Consider the following 13,468-nt stretch of genomic DNA (forward strand, 5'->3'; position numbering starts at 1 on the left):
GGCATTGTAAAACTCTGACATTCACAGACATGGCTAGGCATGATGGGAATTGTAGTTCCTGAACAACTGGAGGGCCATAGTTTGGGAATCCCTGCTTTAACAAGTTGAATTCAATAACGAGTTGAATTCAATACCCCTTCTGATAGAGATAGGCAGGCCATAGTTTATGCAATTTTCTTTCCTGCAACCGACAATCGTTGTATTCCCCCCCATTAACACAGTCAGTGTTCTCCTGAGGGGGGCATGGGGGATGGGGTGTAGGGAGCTGTTGCTGCTGGGAGAAACCAATGATTACTGATAGCAGTTATAGCCACTGGCAATAGTCACATGCTAAAAATCTGACATGCTGATTGCACCCAAGTCGATTCATCAATTAGCCTGCTCGCACAGTAGATGAATCATATCTCGGCTGGTCCCTGCTGAACCGCTCGAGATTTGAATCATCTATGGCCGGCTATAGTCTGTGGTTGATAGACTTCTTTTTTCTAATAATATACATTCCTGTATGATACTATTAATTAAAGTGTTACTAAACAAAGGACCCTGAATTCATTACTGTATATCTGGTCTCCCACAGTACACAGAACATAGAAATATAATTATTTTAGTAAATATAAACTGCTAAATACCATTTCTTATCAGCAGTATATAGCAGTCTTGTGACTTCTATCACTGTCTGGTTAAAGCGGTAGTATCCCGCTTTTTGACACTTTTAACTACAGGTAAGCCTATAATAAGGCTTACCTGTAGGTACAATTAATATCTCCTAAACCGGCACGGTTTAGGAGATATTTGCAGTGCATGAAGCCGCTCACGCGAGCGGCGCATGCGCTCTGAAGGTCCGGGGGGACCTTCAGCTTTCCTTGCCCGAAAATGCGCGGGAGTGACGTCATCGCGGCTCCGGCCAATCACAGCGCCGGAGCCGCCGAACCCAGAAGAGACGCCGAGGGATCATGTCAGCGCCCGCAGCGGTGTCCGGGGGTCCGTGTCGGGACTTCGTTCTAAGGTAAGTAATACATAATGAGCTAGTATGCGATGCATACTAGCTCATTATGCCTTTGTCTTACAGGATTTTTTTTTTCGGGTTTACAACCGCTTTAAAGCTTGTAGAAGGAGTTTTCATTCTCCTCTGACTGTCCTGTGAGGCTGCAGAAACCCTGATCCTCTGTCTGGACAGTGCTGATTGGCCCTGTGCTGATCAGATGCACCCTCCCAAGAAAAAAAAAAAAAAAAGAAAACTAGCATCTAGCAATACACACTAAACTGAGAATGTGCAGAGTGACTCCAAAGGCTTTGTGTTATCAGAAGATGGATTGGGGACAGAGAAAGAAGGGGAAGATCAGAGAAGACAGGATCAAACAGCCTTTTTACACAATGCATAGGATTATCCCCTTAGGTTCCATGGTGAGCATGCTTTACTGCATATACAGACTGATTTTAGACCGAGTTCACATATGCGTGGCAGTGGGTTCCTGCTTGGGGGTCCGGTGCGTGTCTGTTAACCGGTTCAGATCCAAATTTTTGCCTGAATTCGCACCTGAAATGGACCCAAAAACGCAAAGGATCCTTTTGCAATCTACTCTGTGGCCTCCCCGAACCTGTGTGAACCAACTTCATTGAGAGCCAGTCACACGCGCATCTCATGCGAATTGGATGCAGGGAAACTCACATCCAATTCACACATATGTGAACCCAGCCTCACTATTCTGGATTTAGTAACACTTTAAGTTAGGTTATGGTGGATAATAAATATACTTCAGAGATTAAGATCTTTTTGTTTTTACATACCAGGTGGGCATGATTTGAGATTAGGTTAGAAGTAAAGAGGTTTACCCTTAGATTGCGTAAGGCGTTCTTTACTGTTAAAGCAGTAAAAGGGCCCTTATACACAGGCTTTCCGATCAGGTCCGCCTATCAGTTTTTCAGGTGGACCGGATCGGATGCTCCATGCAGCCCTATGGAGCAGCAGATGTCAGCGGAGACATGTCCTCTGACACCCACTGCTATCCGATCCGATCCTGTCCGTGAAATCTGGATGGATAGAAACCCTATTTTCCATCCATCTGGAGGATCGGATGAAAATGTACAGGCGGTCCATTATTATCCGATCTCCCATAGAGGAGAGCGGGGATCTGACAGGTCTGTCTCTGCAAACTAAGTGGAGACGGAGCTGTCATCCGCCTGCTCAGCAGGGATCGGCGGATCGATCCCCGCTGAATAAAATGGAGTCCGTCGGGCGCACCGCTCGTGTGAAAGGACCCAAAATTTGGCACTCTCTCCCCGGGAAATGGTAATTTTAGATATCTTCCACAAGAAGCAGAATATAAAGGGCTATGGGAATTGTTAGAGCATAAAACTCACACACACACATAGAAGTTAAACTGGATTGACCTGTGCCTTTGTTCAACCTTATGAACTGTGTAACAAGGTAATGCCATCTCTTGGATTTTGAAATAGCTTTTCTGTCCAAATTTTTAGCATATGGTACATGGATTTTAGTGTTTATATGTTTTTATACTTGTATGTTTTGTATACAATATGTCTGGAATTGTCTTTTTCCCTCCAAAAAATGCACTGCCGAGTTGCAAAGGTGAGGAATAAATTATTGCTTACAGCTCGCAAGTAATGGATTCTGACTTTTTGTTTCCTGTGACATGCGGTGAGCAATGTTTAAAATGGAGAGGTGAAGATGTGCTAAATGTGCTACCACATTTTGAAAATTCGGGTTAACTTACCTTTTAACCAACAATGTATAATAAGGTTCAGACAGACTCCAACTTTCAAAAAAAAAAAAAAAAACATCTCAGAGAAAGTAGGACTTTATGCAGTTTTATGAATCCTACAATTCATCCATGACGGCCTTAGGCCTGGTTCACACCAGGTTGCAGTTTTCATATTCCAGGTGCATTTTGCATTTTTCAAAACACGTTTTGGATCCATTGAAGTCTACGGGATTAAAAACACAACCTGCCGGTCCTTGGCTCTTTCCATAAAATGCACAGATGTGAAAGTGACCCGTAGGAAACCATGTTACCCACTTACCGCAAAGTGCCGTAGGGGTACGTTGGAAAATTTTGCAGTGCTATACCGGGATGATGCCTCTAGCTCTAGGCACCATCCCGGTACCGTGGTTTACAGCCGACGGTCGGCTTTCCGTCAGTAACGAACGATGCGGCTCGGGAGCTGCTTGATCGTTACCCAGGTGGGCGGGAGGGGACGTCCCCCCCCCTCCCGCTACCTTACGTGACTTTGCTCGGGGCTCCCGTCCCACCGGGAGCCCCGAGCACCCAGCCAGCGTGTCCGCCGGCTGGATGGAGTGCCGATCAAAGCCGGAAACGGCTTCGATCGGGTCTCCGATGACTTAACCCGGAGGCGGCGTCCATGACGTCACTTCCGGGTTACTGTGCTGCAAAAGGCGGCAAATTTAAAAAACGGCTGTATGCAAAAACGCAGTTTTCTGCGTTTTGCATACATGGAAGTGTAGTGGAGGGGTCTAGGGTCTTTTAGACCCTCAATCCCTCCATAAAGAGTACCTGTCACTGCATATTGGTGTCACAAGGGATGTTTACATTGCTTGTGACAGCAATAAAAGTGATCAGATTTTTTTTTTTAAAAAAACCTGTAATAAAGTTTTAATAAAAATAAAATAAATAGGAAAAAAATAAATAAAAATTTAGCCACCCCCGTCACCGTTAGCTTGAGCACAAAAAAAAAAACGTATACGGAAGTCGAGCCGTGAATTAAATCGCTGTTCAAACCACACATGTGAGGTATTGCCGCGATCGCCAGAGCATGAGCAATAATTTAAAAAAAAGAGCTACACTCTAACTGTAAACTGGTAGCCGTTAAAAAAATTTAAAGCGTCGCCTATTGAGATCTCTATTGACCGTAGTTTGTCGCCATCCCACGGGTGTGTGCAATTTTAAACCGTAACATGTTGATTATCTATTTACTCAGCGTGACATCATCTTTCACAATATACAAAAAAATAGGCTAACTTTACTGTTTAGTATTTTTTAAATGCAGTGAAATGTGATTTTTCAAAATTTTTCAAAAATAATGGTGTTTTAAAGACCGCTGCGCAAATACCGCGTGACAAAAAATATTGCAATGACCGACATTTTATTCTCCAGAGTCTTTGCTAAAAAAAAAAAAAAAAATTATATATATATATATATATATATATATATATATATATATATATAATGTTTGGGGGTTCTAAGTAGTTTTCTAGGAAAAAATACTGGTTTTAACTTGTAAACAAAAAGTGTCCGAAATAGGGCTGGGGCTTAAGTGGTTAAATGGACTGTGGTGTGTTTCTGCAAAACTGAAAACGCACTGAAAAACACATAAGTGTAAACCAGCTCTTACTCCTCTCACCTGGTATGGACAGGAACCACACCAAAAAATAAAAAATAAAACCCCTCAGTACTCACTTTCTCTCAGTGAACTACAAATGGTCTTACACACATCAATGCATCGTGATTCTGTTTGGATGGAAAAGGTGCCGATTGTGGAAGAGTGATTGAAATGTGTTACCAGTAAAAGTATTACCATACTTCCACATCGTCCTATGTTTCAGCCCAGGCACAAACGCACAGAGTAAAATATTTATGGAAGAACCATAGCTGTCAGTCCTTTGCAACCAATAGATAGGTAATTTGTGTTTGATAAAAGCATGGATATTTGCCCACATTTCAGCCTTATAGATTTCATTCTACTGAAACCATGACACTCTCCATGCAGAGAGCTGAGACTGCCTGGTATAGTCACTCATCACTAATGCAATCTTAAAAGCATAACTAAATCCAAGAATAAAATTGTAATATTGTGCAGTATACCAATTCTTTAGATGTGGTGGCTGCTTTAGCGTTCATTTTTTAGACTAAGTACAGAAAATAACTGTTGATGTTTCCAGAAGTGCAGTGACCTTGTACCTTCCTGAAAAATATACTGAAAGCATAAACTACTTATCTCCTTATCCTTAATGTAATGAAGAAGAACAAAGGCAGACATAGTTGTAGTCCAGCCTTTCTCCACAGGTAGAATAGAGGAGTGAGCATAGCACCCCGGTACAAGAGGTTTGCTATTTGCAGGAATACCAGGCATAAATGGAAAAAAATGGCTGCAATATACATTTGTTTTGTTTTTGGTTTAGATACGCTTGAACTATGGCTCGTTTCCACTGAGCTTTCTGGTATGGTTCGGTTCGGTTCGGTACGGTACGCTATTTATGCCGTTTCCATTATGAATGGTACCCTAATTCCGAACCGTACCGTACCACTTTTTTGGTACCCTTTCGTTGGGGTACCAAGCACATTAGACCCGTACCAACAGGGTGGAGCTACACTCTGCAGAACTTTGATTGGTTGACAGAGAATCGTCTATCACAGCTTTCCTGCTACACCACGCCTATCATGAAAGGGTACTATTGGCAGTGGAAACGCAATGTGTACCGTACTGAACCGAACCGTACCGTACCGTACCACTCAGTGGAAACGAGGCATTAAGAAGGCCTTAGACCAATAGTCTCCAAACTGCTGCCCTTTGCTTGCTTTTAGCTGGCTCTTGGGGCACTATTTTCATCCACCGATACCAAACAATGGGTGGGCAGAATTTCCCCTTATTGATAGAAATGAAGGGACAGAATTTCTCCCACTGACACCAATAAAGGGGCATAAGTCCTCCCAATGACACCAACAATGGGGCCTAACGACAACAATGATGGAGCACAATTTCTCCCAATGACACTAACGATGGGGCGCTATTCCTCTCACTCCTCACTGGCACCAAAGATGAGGCATTGTTTATTCCCACAAACTTCAGGATTTTTTCTACTCCCAATGGCCACAGTATGGCCCCTCTTAAGTCTGAAGGACAGTAGACCCCTGACTTAGATCATCATAACTTGCTGTTCTACCAAACTGTAAACTGCAAAAGGAGGATAAACCTGGTGCTTCAGACGAGGACAGATAATCACCACAATGGGAAAACTGCTATCTGAAAAAATGATGGGTTCTAAACAGTGAAAACCTGGAGGACAATCAACCATCTTCCAAAAAGTGGAAAAACACACTATCCCCTATAGCAGTGATGGCGAACCTTGGCACCCCAGATGTTTTGGAACTACATTTCCCATGATGCTCATGCACTCTGCAGCGTAGTTGAGCATCATGGGAAATGTAGTTCCAAAACATCTGGGGTGCTAAGGTTTACCATCACTGCCCTATAGGGAGAATCTGCAGCAGGATCCCAGTGAGTGCTGTCTGCTTACCTCCCAAAAGAATACTGGAGCCTCCAGAGAGGAATACTTCCTTCCAAATAGGAAAAGAGGTGCACACAAGTGCCCCTCACTCATCAGTGTGGGGACCACCAGCGACCTGTAACGATCTTAGGAAGACAGTGCAGTCACAAAGGGAAGTTCAGCTTGTTTGCATCCTTTTCCCCTCACTGCCACATTTGGCACTTTTTTGGGGAGAGGGGTCAAAACCAAGTACTTGCTCCCACTTCTAGTCAGATGCGCCACGGCAATCTTAGATGGAAGTTTGGCCCCCCTCGTTCCCCCGCAGCCTTCTGGGACACAGCCTGACTCACACATGTGCACTGGGAACCCGGCTGTGAAACTGCAAGGCTTTACTGTTAGTTTCCCTTACTTACGATGCCCCTTGCCGCACGCACCCAAAGTTGATTGAAGAATCGGCTCGGGAGAGGACATTGCTGGATCCCTGGACAGGTAAGTGTCCTTATATTAAAAGTCAGGAGCTATAGTATTTGCAGCTGCTGACTTGTAATTTTTTGGGAAGAACCGGGAGTTCCTCTTTAAATCCAAGCAGCTGGAAAAGTTCAATTGTGAGGTAAATCCCAATGCTTTTGCCTGACTGACTCTATTCAGAAACAGGGTCACACCTGAGACTGTGCTGGGCTCTGAACCCAGAAAGTGCTCTGAGGCTAATACAGTACACGAGGTTCTTAAAAGCACCACGCTGCAGAGCCAAATGCCTGAAAGTCACATTCCAAGGTAGCCTCACAAGCTTCCAATCTAGTGTTGTCTGGGTATGGCCTCTAAGGCTGTTGCAGATCAACTTATCTGCAACAGCCTTATGCCCCATACACACGTGCAGATTGTCTGCAGACTTACCTTTTCTATGTAGTGCAAGGGCCTGCCGGATTGCATACAAATTGAAAGTGTTTAGGTTTGACCTCATATTATATGGTTTTGGTAAGTCTGCAGACAAAAGTCTGCAGATAACCTGCACGTGTGTATGGGGCATAAGAGGCCATACCCAGACAACACTAGATTGGAAGCTTATGAGGCTACCTTGGAATGTGACTTTCAGGCATTTGGCTCTGCAGTGTGGTGCTTTTAAGAACCTCGTGTACTGTATTAGCCTCAGAGCACTTTCTGGATAGCTGCTATGTACAACTCCAATTCCAAAAAAGTTGGGATGCTGTATAAAAGCTACATAAAAACAGAATGCAAAAACGAGACGAGGATGCACGTTTGAGAGATATTATGAATAATGACCAAATATACACATATGAGGAATTAAAACAAAAAAAAGAAAGATTGGAGACTCGATGAGTGGCGATATTGCCAGTTGAAGCACTTTATGCCTTCCCTGCCAAGACCGCTGAGAAGGGGAGAAGATTTGCTCCCTTTTGAGCGGATCAGTTCCTCTGAAAAACATGATAATAAAATATCAAATATATATAAAATCTTGGTGGACTTGACGGGACCGGCGATCCTGCCATTCATCGACAAATGGGAGAGGGAACTGGGAGCACGAAATAGAGATTTTCACTTGGGAAAAAGCTTAAAATTAATACACAGCTTTACAGTTGATATAAACACAGCTGAAATGAATTACAAATGCGTTGCAAGATGGTACATTACCCCCGATAAAGCTCATAATTATCAAAAAGAAAAATCAAAAAACTGCTGGAGGGGTTGTTTAGAAGTAGGCACAATGGCGCATCTATGGTGGGACTGCCCAAAATTTAAAAAGTACTGGAAGGAAATCTTGGACCTAATCAAAATAATCACGAAGATAGAGATCCCGGATGATCCTTGGTATTGCCTATTTCACGGTATTAAAAATTCCATAAGGCAATATAAAACAACATTAATACCCCATCTGATGAATGCAGCAAAAGGATTAATCCCGTTATTTTGGCAGAAGTTGGAGGCCCCGACCACGGGAGACTGGGTACAAAGAGTTGAGAGAATAAGAACATTGGAATACCTGAGAGATTGGGAAGGGGGGCGATATAGAGGAATGGGGTGATATATGGGAAAATTGGAGAGAGTTTAAGACAACGAGAGAATACACTAAATGTAGTGAAGAAAAAGAGGAAGATAACTAGTATAGATGGGGTGGGGGGAGGGGGGATTAATAGAGGAAAATAAGGGAAGGGAGGAGTTACAATACTGGAATTCGAAGTTTTTAATTCTATGAAATGTATTTGTGTGTTCTCTTTTTGAAAACAATAAATAAATTTATTTAAAAAAAAACCGAATGCAATGATTTGCAAATCTCATAAACCCATATTTTATTCACAATAGAAAATAGAAAACATATCAAATATATAAACTGAAAAAAATGTACCATCTCAGGAAAAAATAAGTGTAATTTTCAAATTGATGGCAGCAACAGGTCTCCAAAAAGTTGTGACAGGCCATGTTTACCACAGTGTAGCATCCCCTCTTCTTTTAACAACACTGAGGATACCAGTTGCTGGAGTTTTGAGAAAGGAATGTTGTCTCATTCTTGCTTGATCTAGGATTCTAACTGCTGAACAATCCTAGGTCTTCTTTGCCATGTTTTTCGTTTCAAGATGCACCAAATATTTTTTATGATGAAAGGTTTGGACTGAAGACAGGCCAGTTAAGCACCTACCTTTTACTCTAAGAAGCCATGTTGTTGTCATAGATGCAAGCCTTTCCCTAATACATTGTCTGTATAGGAGTAGATGCTGCTTGCTTACTAGGCACTTATATCCAGGGCTCACCCGAGACATTGTGCTGCCTGGGTCCAAGAATGAAACTCTGCGCCCCCCCCTCAAAAAAAAATTGAGCCCACCAAAAGGCCCCCACATCCACTATTTTATATTGTGATAATGAAAACATTACATTTATCAGAAAGTCAGATTTACATGCAAAAGCACCCTTGTCTATATGTACAATTATATGACATACCACCATGTTACCGCTCCCCCATCTTGGCACCCTAGGGCATCCATGGGTGCAGTGTGTGTCAGCACAGTGGGCCCCCCCCCCACCCCTCAGGGCCCATGTGCAGTGAACACGTTGCACCAATGGATGATATGTCACTGGGATAGGGCTGTATAGGAGTGGCTACGGCAGTATATAGATAGGCTAGGGTAGTATAGTGTATAGCGATTTTTGAGCATGACAGGTTATGCCACATTTGGCAATCCAGCAGATCAGCAGCGACTACTAGAAGAAATGATGGACACCCTTTGTGTCCTGTCGTACAGAACTATTACCTCCTAGTAACCTTCCTTGGACACAGCGCATTGCCGATCATGGTAAAGAGCCAATGACCTAGCTAATCACATGTAAACATATGTCGGTTATCAGCATTTCCTTTCCTCAGCGCTGTCACTGTCTGAGGAAAGGGAAGCCAATAAGTAGCTTTTGTGTTACAGGGGACATTTACATTGATAATCAGTGCAGCATATCAGGGCCCATTACTGCCGCATGTCAGTTCCCCTCAATGCCACCTTATCAGTGCAGCCTCATCAGTGCCCATCAGTTCAGTCTCAGTAGTGCCCATATGTGCAGCCTATCAGTGCCAATCAGTGTCACCTCATCAGTGCAGCCTATCAGTGCTCATCAGTGCCTACCAGTGCAGCTCATCAATGCCCACCAGTGCAACCTATCAGTGTCCATCAGTGCCACCTATCAGTGTGCAACACTGCCACCTCATTAGTGGCCACCAGTGCAGCCTGTCAGTGTCCATTAGTGCCACCTCATCACTGCCCACCAATGCAGCATATCAGTGTCCATCAGTGCCCACCATTGCAGCCTATCAGTGCCACCTCATCAGTGCCCACCAATGCAGCTTATCAGTGCAGCCTCATCAATCCACAGACAGCCAGTTTAACTGAACATTGCATTGGGGAGAAGGACCTACCTGTCAGCCAGCTCACTCCACATCCGATCCGAGCTCCAGGGATCTCAGTGCTGCCGCTTCAACTCCGAACCTGTTACTTAGCTAAACCTGCAGCCTCGACCTTCACCTGACTATACAGACTGCATCAGGGCAGGGTCTGAGAGGCAGTGGCGTTCCCGCCCCCCCTCCCCTACTCTCGTGGGGCGCAGGGTGGCTCCAAAACAGTGACAGGGCCCAAGGCATTTGCCCTTCGTTTAAGATGGCCCTGGCACTGCTCCTCCCAAGTTGCCGTCTGGGTCCAATTGACCCACTGGGACCCATTGTAGGGCCGGCCCTGCTTATACCCCCTTTCTGCCCAGGCCAATTTTCACATAAATAGTGCTTTCTTTTAGTGGTATTTAATCACCACTGGGGTTTTTATTTTTTGCTAAAGAAAAGACTGAAATTTTGAAAAGAAAAACAAAAACATTTTTTCATAGTTTGTTATAAAATTTAGCAAACAAGAAATTTTTCTCCTTCACTGATGTGCGCTAATGAGTCTGCACTGATGGGCACTGATGAGGCAGCACTAAGGAGGCGGCACTGGTGGGCACAGATTGGGACAGATGTTCCTGTAACAGAAGCCTGTTCCTGGCTTTCTTTTCTCCTCATGGTGATTGTGAGGACAAAAAAAGCTGATATCCGGCTTCTATCTACTTCCATTAACAGCTGTCATTGACTGATAGCGGATCATGTGTTAAAGGACCACTGTGATTGGCCATTTTACCCTGTTCTGTGATCAGCCGAGTCCCAAGGACCAGACTATCACAAAGTGCGACACACTGGAAGCCTGCGCTGTAGCTGTCTTTCGGCTATTGAATGGGTGGAAAGTGGTTAAAAGCTGGATCTATCTTTCAGCATTGACCTTTCCAAATGTGAAAGGTGCCCCTTCAGAGATGTAGGCTTTTGAACTGATCGCAGATAACAAGGCAGAAGGTCTCTCTCCCCTTTAGTCCGGAGGGAGTGGCACCCATCATTGCCAAAAAGAATGTCAAATTTCAATTCGTCTGACCACAGAAGTTTTCCACTTAGCATCAGACCATTTTAAATGAGCTTTGGCGCAGAAAAAACAATTGGATCATGTTCATATATTGCTTCTTCTTTGCATTATAGAGCTTTAACTTTCATTTTTGGATGGCACAACTGTTTACAAACAGTGAATTTTGGCGCCATCAACTTCAAAATTACTTTATTTTTTTCCTGAAATTATACATATTCTCAATTTAAATGGCTGATGAGATTTGCAAATCATGACATTCGGATTTATTATATAGATTTTACACAGTGTCCCAGCTTTTTTGGAATTGGGGTTATAGAAAACTAGCTGGAGCAGCATTGTAAAAATCTTGAGGGGGGAAAACAACTGTGTACAGAGAAATTTGAACTAAACAAAATAAAAAAATAAATAAAAAAGGGTGGAAGGCGTAAACTGGTTTTCATCACAGCTGCAAAATAGGCATCCAGCCTCCTAAGACACTAGAAAAAAACTGAGGTGTGAGGGGTAGAGGCAGGTTTATACGGGGGCTGGCTTACAAATTTTTTGTTTGCCAGTGTCCCAACCATGGCAGTATAACTGGTTTCAGAATTTGTGTCCCTTAACCCAGGGCTTGACAAATTTTCCTGAAATCTAGGAGGCAGCTTTTTTTAAACTAACAACCAAGCTTTATTTAATAAAACGGATACTAAATTTACACATAAATACGACTAGAACCCCACTCTCCTCTATAGCGCAATTGGATGAAAACAGACTGTCTGTCTCTCCATCCGATGCCAGCTGATCCGATCCACGGGATGGATAGAAAATAGAACCACCATCCGTCTGCTTTTGGCGGACAGGATCAGATGGCGGCAGATTACTGCTCCATAGAGGAGAATGAAGAGTCCGATAAGGTCTGCCTGAAAAACTGACAGGCGGACCTGATCAGACAGCCCGTGTGAAAGGGGCCTTCGGCTGTGTCGTGGCGATGAGGAAAAAAAAAAGATCTATATATATATATATATATATATATATATATATATATATATATATAAACACATCTTTTTATTTTTTCATAAAAGTAGGAAAAAAAAATTTTTTTACATTTTTTTTTAATAATTAAAAAAAAAGAAAATTTTTTTTTTTTACATTTAAAAAATAAATTAAATTAATAATAACCACACTCCCTGTCAAAGGTAACTAACTGGACAGGGAGATGGTGATGCATTGAGAACAAACAGGCAGTGGAAACAGTCATTACAACAGTCATTACTCCCGGCCACCACAAGAGGGCGCCAGTTCCCCATTGGAAGCCTCTCTCATCTCAAGTAGGCCGAAAAGCCGGGGCCTCAATTTTCGGATGGCGCGGAAGTCCGTGCACTCCATGCGCGGAAGTCCGTGCAAAAATGACAGGACACCTTCTGCAGGACACCCCAGGCGCCAGGTCGCTAATTCTAGTCGCAAATGTGACCTGGCGCCCGGGGATTGTCGAGCCCTTCCTTAACCATTTAAGCCCCGAAGATTTGGCTGCTCAAAGACCAGGCCCTATTTTGTGATTCGGCACCGCGTGACTTTAACGGACAATTGCGTGGTCGTGCAATGCTGTACCCAAACAAAATTGACGTCCTTTTTTTCCTCACAAATAGAGATTTCTTTTGGTGGTATTTGATCACCTGTGCGATTTTTATTTTTTGCGCTATAAACAAAAAAAAGAGCAACAATTTTGAAAAAATAATATTTTTCACATTTTTTTATATGAAATTCTCAAAAAAAATGTAAAAATTTAAATTTCTTAACATTTTAGGCCAATTTGTTTTCTGCTACATATGTTTGGTAAAAAAAAAAAAAAAAAAAAAAAAAAAAAAAATCGCAATAAGCGTATTTTGATTGGTTTGCGCAAAAGTTATTGCGTTTACTAACTACGGGAAAGATTGTCATTTTTATTTTTTTTACTAGTAATGGAGGCGATCTGCAATTTTTTTTGCGGACTGCCACATTGCAGCAGACAGATCGGACCCCTGACTGACATTTTTGACACTTTTGGGGGTACCAGTGACATTACTACAGTAATCAGTGCTATAAATATGCACTGTTACTGTCAAAATGACACTGGCAGGGAAGGGGTTAACTTTATTGGTGATCAAGGGGTTAAATGTGTCCCTAGGGGGCGTGATTCTAACCGTGGGGGGGGGGGGGGGGGGACAGAGACATAATCACAGAGACATACGATCCTATATAGCAGGATCGCATAGCCTCTGTGCTTACATCAGGGAGAATGACAGACGGCTGTGTTTACATATCAGCCATCTGTCTTTCT

Source organism: Pelophylax lessonae (genome assembly GCF_965119305.1).
Source record: "Pelophylax lessonae genome assembly, chromosome: 1".
In the NCBI taxonomy this organism is placed as follows: domain Eukaryota; kingdom Metazoa; phylum Chordata; class Amphibia; order Anura; family Ranidae; genus Pelophylax; species Pelophylax lessonae.